This window comes from Camelina sativa, chromosome 9 (genome assembly GCF_030686135.1).
Source record: "Camelina sativa cultivar CO46 ecotype springtype chromosome 9, ASM3068613v1".
NCBI lineage: Eukaryota > Viridiplantae > Streptophyta > Magnoliopsida > Brassicales > Brassicaceae > Camelina > Camelina sativa.
Genome location: NC_141888.1, coordinates 9256335 through 9269378, shown reverse-complemented (window position 1 = coordinate 9269378; position 13044 = coordinate 9256335). Strand labels below are relative to the sequence as shown.

Genomic DNA, 13044 nt, shown 5'->3' with positions numbered 1-13044 from the left:
AAGGCGGCTTGTAAGGTGGAGGGATGAATCTTCTTTCTTTCTGTTTCTCTCCTCCCGGTTTATCTTGCAGGAGGCGGAGTCACCGGAGTGTCAACCCGATCATCTATCCGAGTAGTGTGGTCAGGTGCAAGGTCGGGTTGTTCTGGAGAGTTGTTTGGTGGTTCAGCAGGAGTGGCCAGTTCAAGGAGATCCTCCCCATCTAAATCATTGTTGTCCTCAGTGATGGTCAGTGGTGCCATTCGAGGTGGTAATTGTCATCCACTCTGTAGGGCTATCGCGTGGGCAGACTCCATAGGACTTTTGGAGGTGGAAGTCGATTTATCTGTAAGCACTTGAATTCGAGATCCCAAGGCGTCAAACTTGTTATGTAGTTGCGGGAAATTGGCTGATAAACGGCAAGCGAGTTCATCGAATCTTGTATTAATGTGTATGGTGTCGGTCTTCTGTGTTGATATGACTGTGTGCATCAGTGATAGCAAATCCAGCGATGATGAACTAGATGGAGGTATGGGGCCGTATATCTGATTATTGGGGATGTAGGTTTTTGGCCTTGTTATGTTACCACATGGATTATAAATATAGTTCGCATCCTCGAGCTGAATAGTCTCCCCTTCTTGTTGTAAAAATTGCTCTTCCTCTGATATTGCATGAACATGATGCTGCTGGCTGAGTAGTTTATCGAGCTTGTCATTGAAGGTTTTCATGTCCCTCTTGTACTTGGCAACTTCCTCTCCAGTAGATCGCACATTGCGATCGTACTCCTCATTGTAATTGCCATCAGATTGAGCCAAGTTCTCCACTAGGTCCCAACCTTCATCAACATCCTTGTTGAGGAAGTTACCATTGCTTGCGGTGTCCAGCAACATCCGTATCTTGGGGACCACTCCTCTGTAAAGTGTACTCAGCAATGAAGCATTGCTGAAGCCATGGTGAGGACATCTGGTAGTGTATCCCTTGAAACGTTCCCAAGCTTCACTGAACGTCTCATTGTTCTTCTGAACAAAGCTGGAAATGTCATTTTGCAGCCTTGCGGTTCTGGAGTTGGAAAAACATTTGGCCAGAAATGCCTTCTTGCATGCTTCCCAAGTGGTGATGGACTCCTTGGGGAGTGATTTCTCCCAGATGTGTGCTTTGTCTCCCAACAAGAATGGGAACAGTCGGAGTTTGAATCCATCCTCACTAACTCCATTTATCTTGGTGAGACTACAGAGCCTATCAAATTCATCCAGATGATCCAATGGGTCCTCCATTGGCAATCCATGAAACTTGTTGCTTTGTATCATTTGGATGAGACTACTCTTGATCTCAAAATTGTTGTTCTGGACAGCAAGTGGCACAATGCCATTCCTTTGAGTATGAGTAGATGGAGAATCCCCTGTTCCTATGTAGGTCCTTGCTTGAGGAGCTGGTGGACCGTTCTGATTGTTCATTGTCTCCTCAATGATTGATGGTTGCGGCTGTTGAACTTGGTCTTAGTAGCCTTGGTCTGTCGATGTTGTCGATGAAAGGACTCAAGTTTTGGCTACCTCTGGATCGTGTTTGCATGCACATGTAGGTGGCCGAGTGAGTACACAAAGGTCAACCAGATCCAGGTGATCGAGTGACGGGTCAGGTGGGTGCTCAGGTTGTACCTGAGATTCAAAAGAAACAAAAACAATAGCAAACAAGTCAGATTCCAAACCAATACAGATAAAAGAACTTGATCTAGCAAGTGCTGAAATCCTAAAGGTAGCAAAATAAATACAACCAAATGGCAACGGCTCCAAATTGATAAGCGGATTTTCACCAAGGGTATCAATTCCCTATGCAGTTGTAGTACAAAGGGTTATCAATCCAAATGGTTGTTTATGCTAGCAGGAAAGATGCAATCAGAACAATGCAAGTCAAGCCAAGCAATTAAGGGTTTTGTCTAACAATCCTAAAATAATAAAAGAAAAATATATAAACAAACAACCACATGACCTATGCACTCGATGCAAGCATTCGAGTACAGGATCCGGTGGGGTGATCGAGTAAGCAAATGAAGTATGAACAACTCGCGGGGTTACTCGAAGCAGGTGATCGTGTACCTGTTCGGGTAAGAGATCGAGTGATGAATGCAATGCAAGCAATTAAGATATGAAAGCTTCTAAGGATGGGGTAATCGAATCCGAAGTGTTCCTGACCAGTACAGATGTCTTACATGCCTCAAGCAAATATTCCCTAGACAATGAATCTCTAAAATCTTGTTAAAACACTCTCTTGATAGAAAAAATTAACCTAGATCACTCCCCTACCCAACTCTCGTTGGAGAAACATGACCAAGCAGGCAATAAGAACCGATTCATTATTGTCAGTAAACCCCTTACTCATCTAATCTCTTAGGCTAAGTGAGTAAACCTCTAGCATTGGTTGATTCAAGCATCTCATCTACACCTCACGGTGGTAAAACACCTTAGATCTAATCTCACCCTCTCGGTTTGTTGACAGCATTAAGAACACCAATCTAGAAGGGAATCTATTAAACATATACAATCAAATTAAGACATCCTAACCAATCAAGAACACAAATCATCTATCCCATCCCTAGAAACTTTACTACACTACTCGGAAATCAGAGCAAGAAACATAAAAGCATATATGAACGAAAATTGATTGTATTAAATGATAGAGTAGAGAAATAAGAGTACAAGATAGAAATCTAAAGAAATGATAAAAGGATATGAAATAAATCCTAACAAAAAGTGAAAAGTGTTTTGAGTTGCTCGGTTCTCTCACAGAAGCTCTCGCTCTCTGGTTTGAGGGTCTGTGGCGTGCTCGTTTGCGAGAAAGAAAAGGAGGGGTTTATATATGGAAAACCCTTTTACTTAGCTTCCCAGTCCTGCCTGAGGGTCTACTCGATGGGGTACACGAGGATAAGGTCGAGTTACTCCTCGGGTAGATCTTTGGGTTGTTCTTCGGGTACATGCTTGGGTTTGTCCTTGTTTTCCGCCATTTTAGGCTCTTAAGCACATGTTTTCATCCAAAGTATGAAAATGCAAAAACACCTAAATGGCCTAAAAGTGAATTCCTACAGTTAATAACCTAAAAATGCCAAGGTAAGGGTATAAACAATGCAAAATATGGACAAAAAAGGATGCTAAAAACATGTAAATTAGAGAGTTATCAAGACTGCAAAAGGAGAGACAAAACTAAATCTTGTAAAGAAGAATCGATTATAGTGAGAGAAAACAAATCGACATCTTAAAAACTGAAACCAATTGTAACCATAAAAATCTTGTAATGAAGAATAGATTATAGTCAGAGAAAACAAATCTACACCTTAAAATTTCACATGAACTAAATCGATCGAAATGCAAACAGAAACGAAGAAACCCCTAAAAATTTGAAACAGAAACCCTAAAAAATTGTCTAAATTGTCGAAAAGAAAACGGATATAAACATCTCGAAACCCAAAATCGATTACCCAAAATTGTACCAAATCCAAATCTGTACCTTTGATTTCGATAAATTTGCAGACAGACTATCTGAGAGAGATAAGAGAATTTCGGAGATAGCTAAAGAATTTCTTAAAGATAGAGAATCTAAGAATCTAAGAATCAAAAGAAAGAAACTAAAACCCCTAGCTCGTGAACAGAGAAGCAAAAGAAAAGAATGTGAGATATTTCGACAAATGTAAGAAGAGGGAATAATGAAAATATTGGGCGCTTGTTTTTTTAGCTAAGTACTTAGCCGGGAAATGAAAAATAATTTTTCGCCTTAACTAAAGACAACGTTTTTAACTTTGTAATGCTATGTAAGATACGCTTCAAAAAAAACTGTAACTTCTAAAAACATAATATAGCGTTTACAATTACCCAAACGCTATCTAAAATACGCCAGTATGTTAACTATAGCATAAACAAAAAAAACCGCTATATTCATGTGCTATCTTTACGACATTTTCTTGTAGTGTTGGAAGTTTTATATGTGCTAAGTGTCTTACTTTATATAAGTTATAATTATATGTTAAGAAAGTTTGATTTCATGGTTCAGCATCACTGAGTACCTGTGTTTTAACCTCCACATATAGTCCTCTGATAACTGTTTGCGGATAAAGGTCTTCGTAACAATCTTAACAGATAAGATTGCTATCAGATGATATACATATTAGTGATTTAATATGTGCACTTACCACCTTACCTATCTGATCATATTGGTTTTTTGCAAACACATACCTTTCTGCTAAATGTTTTCGTTTAGAGGTCTGATCACAGGGTCAATTAATAACCCAAAGCACACTCAACCACGATCTAGTGGTGTCGTAGTAGCACTTTAGGGTCGAATCCACAGAGACCAAGCGATGCACTATGAAACTATATAGACCAAGTATAGCTAAAACAACTAGAAAGATTGTTTTTCAAGTAACCAATCAAAGACAGAAATTAAATAAAAGTTTGTCAAATCAAGAGAAAGTATTGGGCGCAGGGAATCAGTTAGGAGCTATGATCACGAAATTAGATGATAGATTGGGAAAGCATTAAACAACCGTTCTTGAACTCAAATCTTTAACGTAAAACTAACCTACTGTCGCAGCATTAGTTATCTATGCAAGGAATGGATAAAACTCTAAACCGTTGTTTGAATCTAAACAATCCTAGCAAGCAATAAGTTCAAGTTTGATTATGTTCACAAGGTGCCTCAACTTCAACTGTCGTTGGCTAAGGATCACCTTGCTCACCTATGTTCTTTTCAAGCAATTCAACAACAGTTTTGATGCCTAGATGAATTTAACCTAAGATCATAAACTAGGTAGCTAAACTAGTTTAAGCAATAAGAACAACAATAGATGAAGAACTCAATAGATCAATCCCAAATCTAACAACCTAAGTTAGAGAATCATAAAAACCCCTTTGAAACCCGAAACCCAAAAGTTAAACTACTCAGACATGGCAATCAAAGAACAGCAAATCAAGGATGAAGAAATCATAATCTGAAACGACCGACCTTTTTTTTTTTAATAATAAATAATAATTATAATATAATAAATAAACTACAACTAGTGGTCCCATACCCACTAGCCACCTAACCACAATCACAACCAACAGCGGAATAACAATACCAATAACCAATAAATAATATCCAATAAATATAATAACCAATATATTAATATCCAGTATAAAATCCAATCATAAACTAATAATCCAACAGCATAAATCAAATAACCAGCAATCCTAAACAATGTTCTAGGACTCAACTCTAGCAACCTAACAGAAGCTAGACAACCAAGCGAACCACTAGAACATCCTCCTCTTTATTGCCTTGATTCCACGATCACACTTTGCCTTTACCTGCACCACAAACACATATTGCAATGCATGAGTATTTTATAAACACTCAGTAAGGCATTCCTCCCATCTACTGGACTATACACACAAGCAATAGAGACATCTCTAACCATCAAACAACATTCAACAATAAACAATAACAAACCAGGACTCTGCATCGACCGACACCAGATGGTGGTTGCGTCGACCGATGCAAGATCTAGGTTGACTGATGCAAGGTTAACTTGCATCGACCGATGCAAGATATGCATCGACCAACGCATGCTCGACATAACACGAAAACCCTAGAGTTTACGCGCCGTCCTCGCATCTGCATCGACCGACGCACAAAGTGCATCGACCGATGCAATGCCGAGCATCGTTTTCCTCCGAAGCTTCTCGCCGGATCTTCGTTCCTGCAACCACGAAAACTCGATCCCAAGCCACAAGAAAGCTTCCTAACATCCCAAATAACAATCTAACCAGCCACCAACACTTAACAAGTAAATCAGAGAGATCTCTAGCTTAGATAAGCCATGGTCATGCACTTACCTTTGCCACAGAAGAATCTGAACCTCAAACAACCAAGAAAAAGCTCCTAGGAAGCTCCTACAACGATCCCAGCTACAGATCTCTCTTTTCGTTTCTCTCAAAAACGGCTCCCCACGACTAATGAGACAAAAACGACTTAAGGGTTTCCTTTACCCAAAACGCAGCGTTTGACTTAAGTCAAAACGCAGCGTTTGACTTAAGTCAAACCGCAGAGACTCAACCTTACATCGACCGATGCAACTCCCAAACCTGGATTTCGGTTCACGGATGTTACATAATCGAATTGCAAAGAGAAATAAAAGGGTTCAGAATTCTTCTCCAAAGGGTTAGAAAGGATAAGATATCTTCTCCCAAGCTTACAAGTGCTCAAAGGCTGCGTAGAATAAAAATTGTCTTTCTAAAAACCGAGCCTCGTGCTTGAATAATAAAATAAAACCCTAAAAAGTCGGTTTAAAACGAAAAAGGAAAAGTTGCGTCGGGGACGGGAATGGTCGATCTCGAGCAAGGATCAGTCGATCCGGAATGTTTTTCTGCTCTCACTCCATCTGCCTACTAGCTCGATCAGTCTTCAACCAATTGGCTCTAGATGCATGTTTTCATCCCCAAAACGCTAAGATTCCTTCCAAAGTCACCTAGGACCTTTAAAGACTCACAAAAGACAAAAAGAACTCTAAAAGCACACTTTGACCTACGAAAAGAGTCAAAAACAAACCTATAAACTATAGTTAAAACCCTATAAAATGCAGACACATCAATTCCCCCGGACTTGAATCTTTGCTTGTCCTCAAGCAAGAACAAACAAAAACTCAAGAACAGAGAAAAGGTTTGAAAGTGGAAACTCACATATTCTTGAGAACTTCTTCTTTGCACTCTTCATCACATCAAATTGAGAACTACTTTCTGTATTCTGCCCATGATTAGGATCAACACTACCTACTCTGAACTTCACGGCCTTAGAGAACCTTCAGTCTCCCCATCGTTGTCTCTCTACATCAGATTAGCAAAAAGGTGCGGGTTTACCATGGGAGTATCGATCATTGAACTGTTGACTCCTTCAACCTCTTAATTATCTCCCAAGACCTCCTCTTATGCTCCTTTTCCTCTCTCTTTTCTCACTTCCAAAGGATTGATTTCTCCATAATTTTCTAGGGTATCATTTTATTTTATTTTTATCAATCCTTTGCTCTTTTCTTGTGGACAGGTTTCCATGACTTTCGAAAGATGCACGGGTTTACGCACAACCCTCGGTTCACTTCTTTATTACCTATATCCTCTTCTTCTTCTTTCTTTCTTCTTAACTTCTTTTTTTTTTACTGAGTACTGAAGGGAAGAGAGAGGGGAAGCATACTTTGTGAGGAGATGCATGTCTTGTAAGGCTTGAAGGGAGGAGTCTTGTCCGATGTATACCAAGCCCCAAGGTAAGAAATTAAATCAGGTTAAGTCTTGTCAAAGCTAGACACAACTTGTGGTTCAACTTAGTGTTCTCCTTGGCGAGTGTCTTTTGGGGCGTGTTGAGACTGCTCATGTTCATTCCAAACTTCATTCCAAATCAGAGGTACAAAAGTAATCATAAGAGTGTTAGATTAAAGCAGAAATTCCTAAAATTGATCATAGTTTCCCATTTTGTTTTTTTTTTTTTTAGACTCGACAAACTGACTCAAATAAAAGAAAAATCAAAAGAAAACGACATTAGTAACAGGGAGACATCCCTCCCCCGGACTTACTTCACACCGTCCCGGTGTGAAAGCAAAGATGAGGAGAGGAAACCTCCGACAATAAAAAGGGAAAATAGAAAAAAAAAATCCTAGAAAAGAAAAGAATAAACCGTGAGGAGACAGCAGCTGGTCAGAACTGTTGAGAAGGCGAGGGTCGCGGAATGGTCAGAACCGAGAGGCTCAGTAGCTGTGTCCTCATCGTCACTGGTACTGGTGTGAGCTGCTGGTGGTGGTGCAAAACAGGATGGTGTAAGACTCTGAAGCCAAGTAGCCAGACGAGTGAGCAACAGGTTGTTCTTCTTCTGAGTGTCGTAGACCCAGCTCTCAAACTCAGATCGAGCTGGCTCCTTAGGTGGTGCAGCAAGAAACTGGTTCACATCGAAAGGAGGAAACGGTGGAAGGGAGTGAGATGGCTGCGAAGATGTAGATGCACTTGCAGGTTGCATGCTGCTACGGGATCTGAGGGCTGCAGGTTAACGTTCCTCTCCCAAAAGAACATAGTCAATATCGCAAAGGACGTCAGCAGGAGGATCAAAGTTGATGTTCTGAGTCTTGCGGAGTGAAGTGAAGAAAGGCATAGGGATCAGCATGTAATGAAGGTGACCGGCCTTGGTCTGGTAGCGGTAGCAGAAGTTGTGACGCACCAAAATCTCACTTGTAAACATATACTTGAGGTCAAGCAACTTCCGCTGTGAAACCTTAGTATGCGGTGGCAAAATGATGCCGCAATACTCGATGATAGGGGTCACCAAACTGCCAATGAGAACTCTCCTGTTTTTAGCTTGAGCCATGTTCCTCCGCACCTTCTCAAACTCCTTAGAAAGCAGGTAGCCAAAGTTAACATCATGAGTCTGCTGGTAAAGTGGCAAATCCGGAGCGTGGAGGAACTTGCGAAGACCATGGAAGAACATCCACAACTCAGGTAGCTGCAATGTGCTAGTCTCAGCCCTAGCATAGATGGTGTTACTTAGGAACTTTGCAGTGATTCGGAGGACTGGGTTGCGGATGCGAGACTGCCTGGCTCCTTGAGAAACATATTGCCCAGCACCAATGAGCTTCCAAACATCAGTCCTACTGTCAAGCTTCTCCATCTTGCATAATGTGTTTCTAGGGAAACCAAATATGTCACAGAGATCAAACATGGAGATGACATAGTGCTTCTTGAGCAAGAAGAAATTGATCGAACACTGCTCGGCCATCATGTCAGAACCGCCTGGCGAATCCACTTGTACAGTGGCGAGAAATTCTCGTGCGAGCCGATCATGCAGGTCCCATGCTTGCTCAGCAAAAGTACCAAATCCCATATTATTTACCAACTCATCAAAATCTGCTAGCATACCCATCTTCTCAAAAAGCTCTCGATCGACAAAACGAGTCGGGTCCATCTTGCACTGAGTGAGTAGCTTCAAGCACTTAGTATCTTCATCATTCCAAACCCTTGTTGGTGGTTCTTCGAAAGGAGTGGCAGTCTCCTTACCACTTCGGCTTCGTTTAGGCATTCTCTACAAAAGAGTAAGTGACCAACATGTGAGAAAAAACAAGGCAATCGAAAATTCCCTATGCTAAATTCAACCCATGTTACAAGCCTATGCTAAATTCAAGCCACAGCAGCCTAAATCTAGTTCCAAGAGTCATTTAGGACAGTTAATCTAACTAATCTACTCATCAATTGGAAAGAAGAAGAGAGAATAGCAAAAATCTCAAAAATTGAGAAATTCAGACCTTGGAATCGCCGAAGACAAACATAAATCGGGAGAGGACGGACTTACCTTGTTCGAATGATTGATACAACAATTGGGTTGGGCAAAGGATAAAAAAATCAAGTGGTGGAAACCCAAAATTCGAGCAAAGCAAAGAAGAAATTGAGAGGGGAAGCAAATCGGAGTTGGGGACGGCGAGGGAGAAAAGAAGAAGAGATAAAAGAAATTAGGTTTTTAGGGGGTTTGAAATTTAAGTTCAAAAACCCGAAAACCGATTCTCTTCCTTCCTCTCTCCTTATCTCTTTGTCCCCCTTTTTTTTTTTACTACTTCCCTCGATTTTACTTACCTGGAACAGGGATCAGTAAATCCAAAATTGGACTGGCTGATCCTGACGACTACGGAACATTCCTTGAAAAGGGATTCGCATCTTCTGCGTTTCGAACATGTTCCTGAAAATAAAACTCACTACCAAACGTGATTCTCGAGTGTCTCTGTAAAGGATACAAAATAACAAATTTCCTAAGAAAAGAAAACAAAACCAAAAAGAGAAGGGTAAGCAAATGCAAACCCTTTGGTTTGCCTCCCATGAGTGCTTGTTTAGAGTCTTGAGCCTGACAGTTCTTGCTGTTTAAGCAGCTTGTGGTTCCTCCAGTGGGAGGGAGGTCTCAATCGGATCATAATCCGCTAGGTACGGCTTAAGACGTTGACCATTGACAGTGAATTCTTTTCCTTCTTGATCCCAAAGTACAACAGCACCATAAGGCATGACTTCCTTGATTCGAAAGGGTCCGGACCAACGAGAACGCAGCTTCCCAGGAAAAATCTTCAGCCTTGAGTTGAAAAGAAGAACCAAATCATTTGCAGCAAAATCCCTGGGAATAATCTTCTTGTCGTGTAAGGCCTTGGTCCTCTCCTTGTAAATCTTGGAGTTCTCATAAGCATTCATGCGAATTTCATCAAGCTCATTCAGCTGAATAAGGCGTCTCTCTGCTGCCGATTTGACATTGAAATTCATCTGCTTAGTTGCCCATAAGGAGTGATACTCAAACTCGACAGGTAAGTGACATGAATTCCCATAAACGAGTCGGAAAGGGGTAGTGCTGATGGGTGTTTTGTACGCAGTTCGATACGCCCATAATGCTTCATCGAGTTTCAAGGACCAATCCTTTCTGGTTGAGTTGACTGTTTTCTCCAAGATGCTCTTGATCTCACGATTAGAAATCTCGACCTGCCCACTGGTCTGCGGATGGTAAGGGGTAGCAACCTTGTGTGTCACGCAATGTTTTCGCAGAAGGTTTTCAAAAAGCTTGTTGATAAAGTGAGTTCCCCTGTCACTTATGACCACCCTAGGAACACCAAACCGTGGAAATATAATATGTTTGAACTTCTTGAGTACCACCTTCGAATCATTAGTAGGACTTGCAACAGCCTCGACCCATTTGGAAACGTAATCCACTGCCACAAGTATGTAGAGATTTCCATAAAGAAGGTGGGAAAGGCCCCATGAAGTCGATCCCCCAACAGTTAAACACTTCGATCTCCAAAATAAAGTTTTGTGGCATTTTGTTCTGTTTGCTTATGTTCCCACGTCGCTGGCAAGAATCTCATCGGGAGACAAAATCGTGTGCATCTCGAAATAGGGTGGGCCACCAGAGGCCTGCATGGAGTACTTTTGTTGCGGTTTTGAAGGTAGTGAAGTGTCCCGCGTAGTTAGAACCGTGACAGTGAAAAAGTATGCGATGTACTTCTGATTTTGGAACACATCTCCTGTAGAGACCATCAGCACAATGCTTGTAAAGAAAAGGTTCATCCCAGAAGTAACGTTGCACATCTCGTAGTAACTTCTTCTTGGCATATCCAGTGAAATTCGGAGGCTCTTCTGCAGCACACAAGTAATTTGTGATATCGACATACCATGGTGAATCGTTAACTGTCTGTTGAAGAACCTTGGCATCAGCCTTTTCCTTGTAGCACTCGATGAAAGCTGCAACCACATACACATTCTCCTCAGGGAGTCGGTCATCTATGGGGATCTCTTCATCGATTCTCAGCCTAGAAAGGTAGTCTGCAACGCCATTCTCGATCCCTTTCTTGTCCCTTATCTCAAGATCGAACTCCTGCAGAAGTAGGATCCCTCGCAGCAGCCTCGGTTTAGCATCTTTTTTGGTCAACAAGTGGCATAGTGCGGCATGATCTGTGTGCACAATGACCTTGGATCCGACCAAATAGGACCTGAATTTTTCAAAGGCAAAGACTATGGCGAGTAGTTCCTTTTCGGTTGTGGCGTACTTGGTCTGTGTCCCATCGAGTGTCCTGCTAGCGTAGTAAACAACATGTAACTTACCATCCTTGCGTTGTCCCAGAACTGCTCCAACAGCAAAATTGCTTGCATCGCACATAACTTCGAATGGCAGGTCCCAATCGGGTGGCTGGACTATTGGAGCCGAGATCAGTGCTTGCTTGATTGTTAGGAAATCCTCCAAACAGTCTGCAGTAAACTCAAAGGAGATGTCCTTACATAGTAACTGGGTGAGTGGTCTGGCTATCTTGGAGAAATCTTTTATGAACCTTCGATAAAATCCAGCATGACCAAGGAAACTGCGTATGTCTTTAACGGTTTTTGGAGGTTGTAGACTAGACATGACCTCTATCTTAGCTTTGTCGACTTCTATCACTCTCTCAGAAATTCGATGGCCAAGGACAATCCCATTGGTGACCATGAAATGACATTTCTCCCAATTCAGCACAAGGTTTTTATCCACACAACGTCGAAGCACCTTTCACAAGTTAGACAAACAGGAGGAGAAAGATGAGTTATACACCAAAAAATCAGCCATAAATACCTCCATAATATCCTCAATCAAGTTGGAAAATATCGACATCATGCAGTGCTGGAAAGTGGCTGGGGCGTTGCATAACCCAAAAGGCATCCGTCAGTAAGCGAATGTGCCATAAGGGCAAGTGAAGGTAGTCTTCTCCTGATCATCCGGGTGAATCGGAATTTGAAAGAAACCAGAGTAACCATCAAGGAAGCAGTAGTAAGGGTGGTTTGCTAAACGCTCAAGCATTTGGTCAATGAAAGGAAGATGGAAGTGGTCCTTCCTGGTGGCTGCATTGAGCTTGCGGTAGTCGATGCACATACGATGCCCTGTTACAGTCTTGGTGGGAATCAAGTTGTTCTTCTCATTTGCAACCACTGTCACCCCTCCTTTCTTTGGCACTACATGGATTGGCTCACCCAAGTGCTGTCATAGATTGGGAAAATAACTTCGGCTCCCAATAGTTTAAGGATCTCCTTCTTCATCACTTCCTTGAGATTCGGATTTAGCCTCCTTTGGTGTTCGATGGACGACTTAGATGGATCTTCAAGGTGAATCCGATACGAGCATAAATCCGGTGATATACCTGAAATGTCATCTAAGGAATGGCCCAAGGCCTTCCTATATTTTCTTAACTCGCAGAGCAAGAGTGCGGTTTCAACATTGTTTAGGTTAGAATTGATGATAACAGGATATGTGGAGTTAAGTCTGAGATAAGCGTACCTTAGCCCTTCTGGGAGTGGTTTTAGGTCCAACTTTGGAGCCTTGAGTTCGCTCCAATCCTCCTGACTCGATTTAGTCCTGGAGCAAGTTTCGGGATCAGCTGATCTATTGCCTGGAATGATCAATCCATCGCCCTTATCGGTTGTTTCCACAGGAGGAGCTGGATCAGTTAGTCCACTTTCTGGATCAGTCAGTCGAGGTTGCAGATTGACGTATAGGACTTCATGTTTCAGAACTGCTGCAGCATCG

General features: G+C 41.7%; 1 non-coding gene across 1 annotated transcript; it reads left to right on the top strand.

Annotated features, from left to right (window-relative positions):
- The first annotated feature begins 921 nt into the window (after positions 1-921).
- On the top strand, positions 922-1028 carry LOC147937953 (small nucleolar RNA R71). Its single transcript, XR_015567549.1, has one exon. It is a non-coding gene; the product is annotated as a small nucleolar RNA R71 (small nucleolar RNA).
- Positions 1029-13044: the final 12016 nt, after the last annotated feature.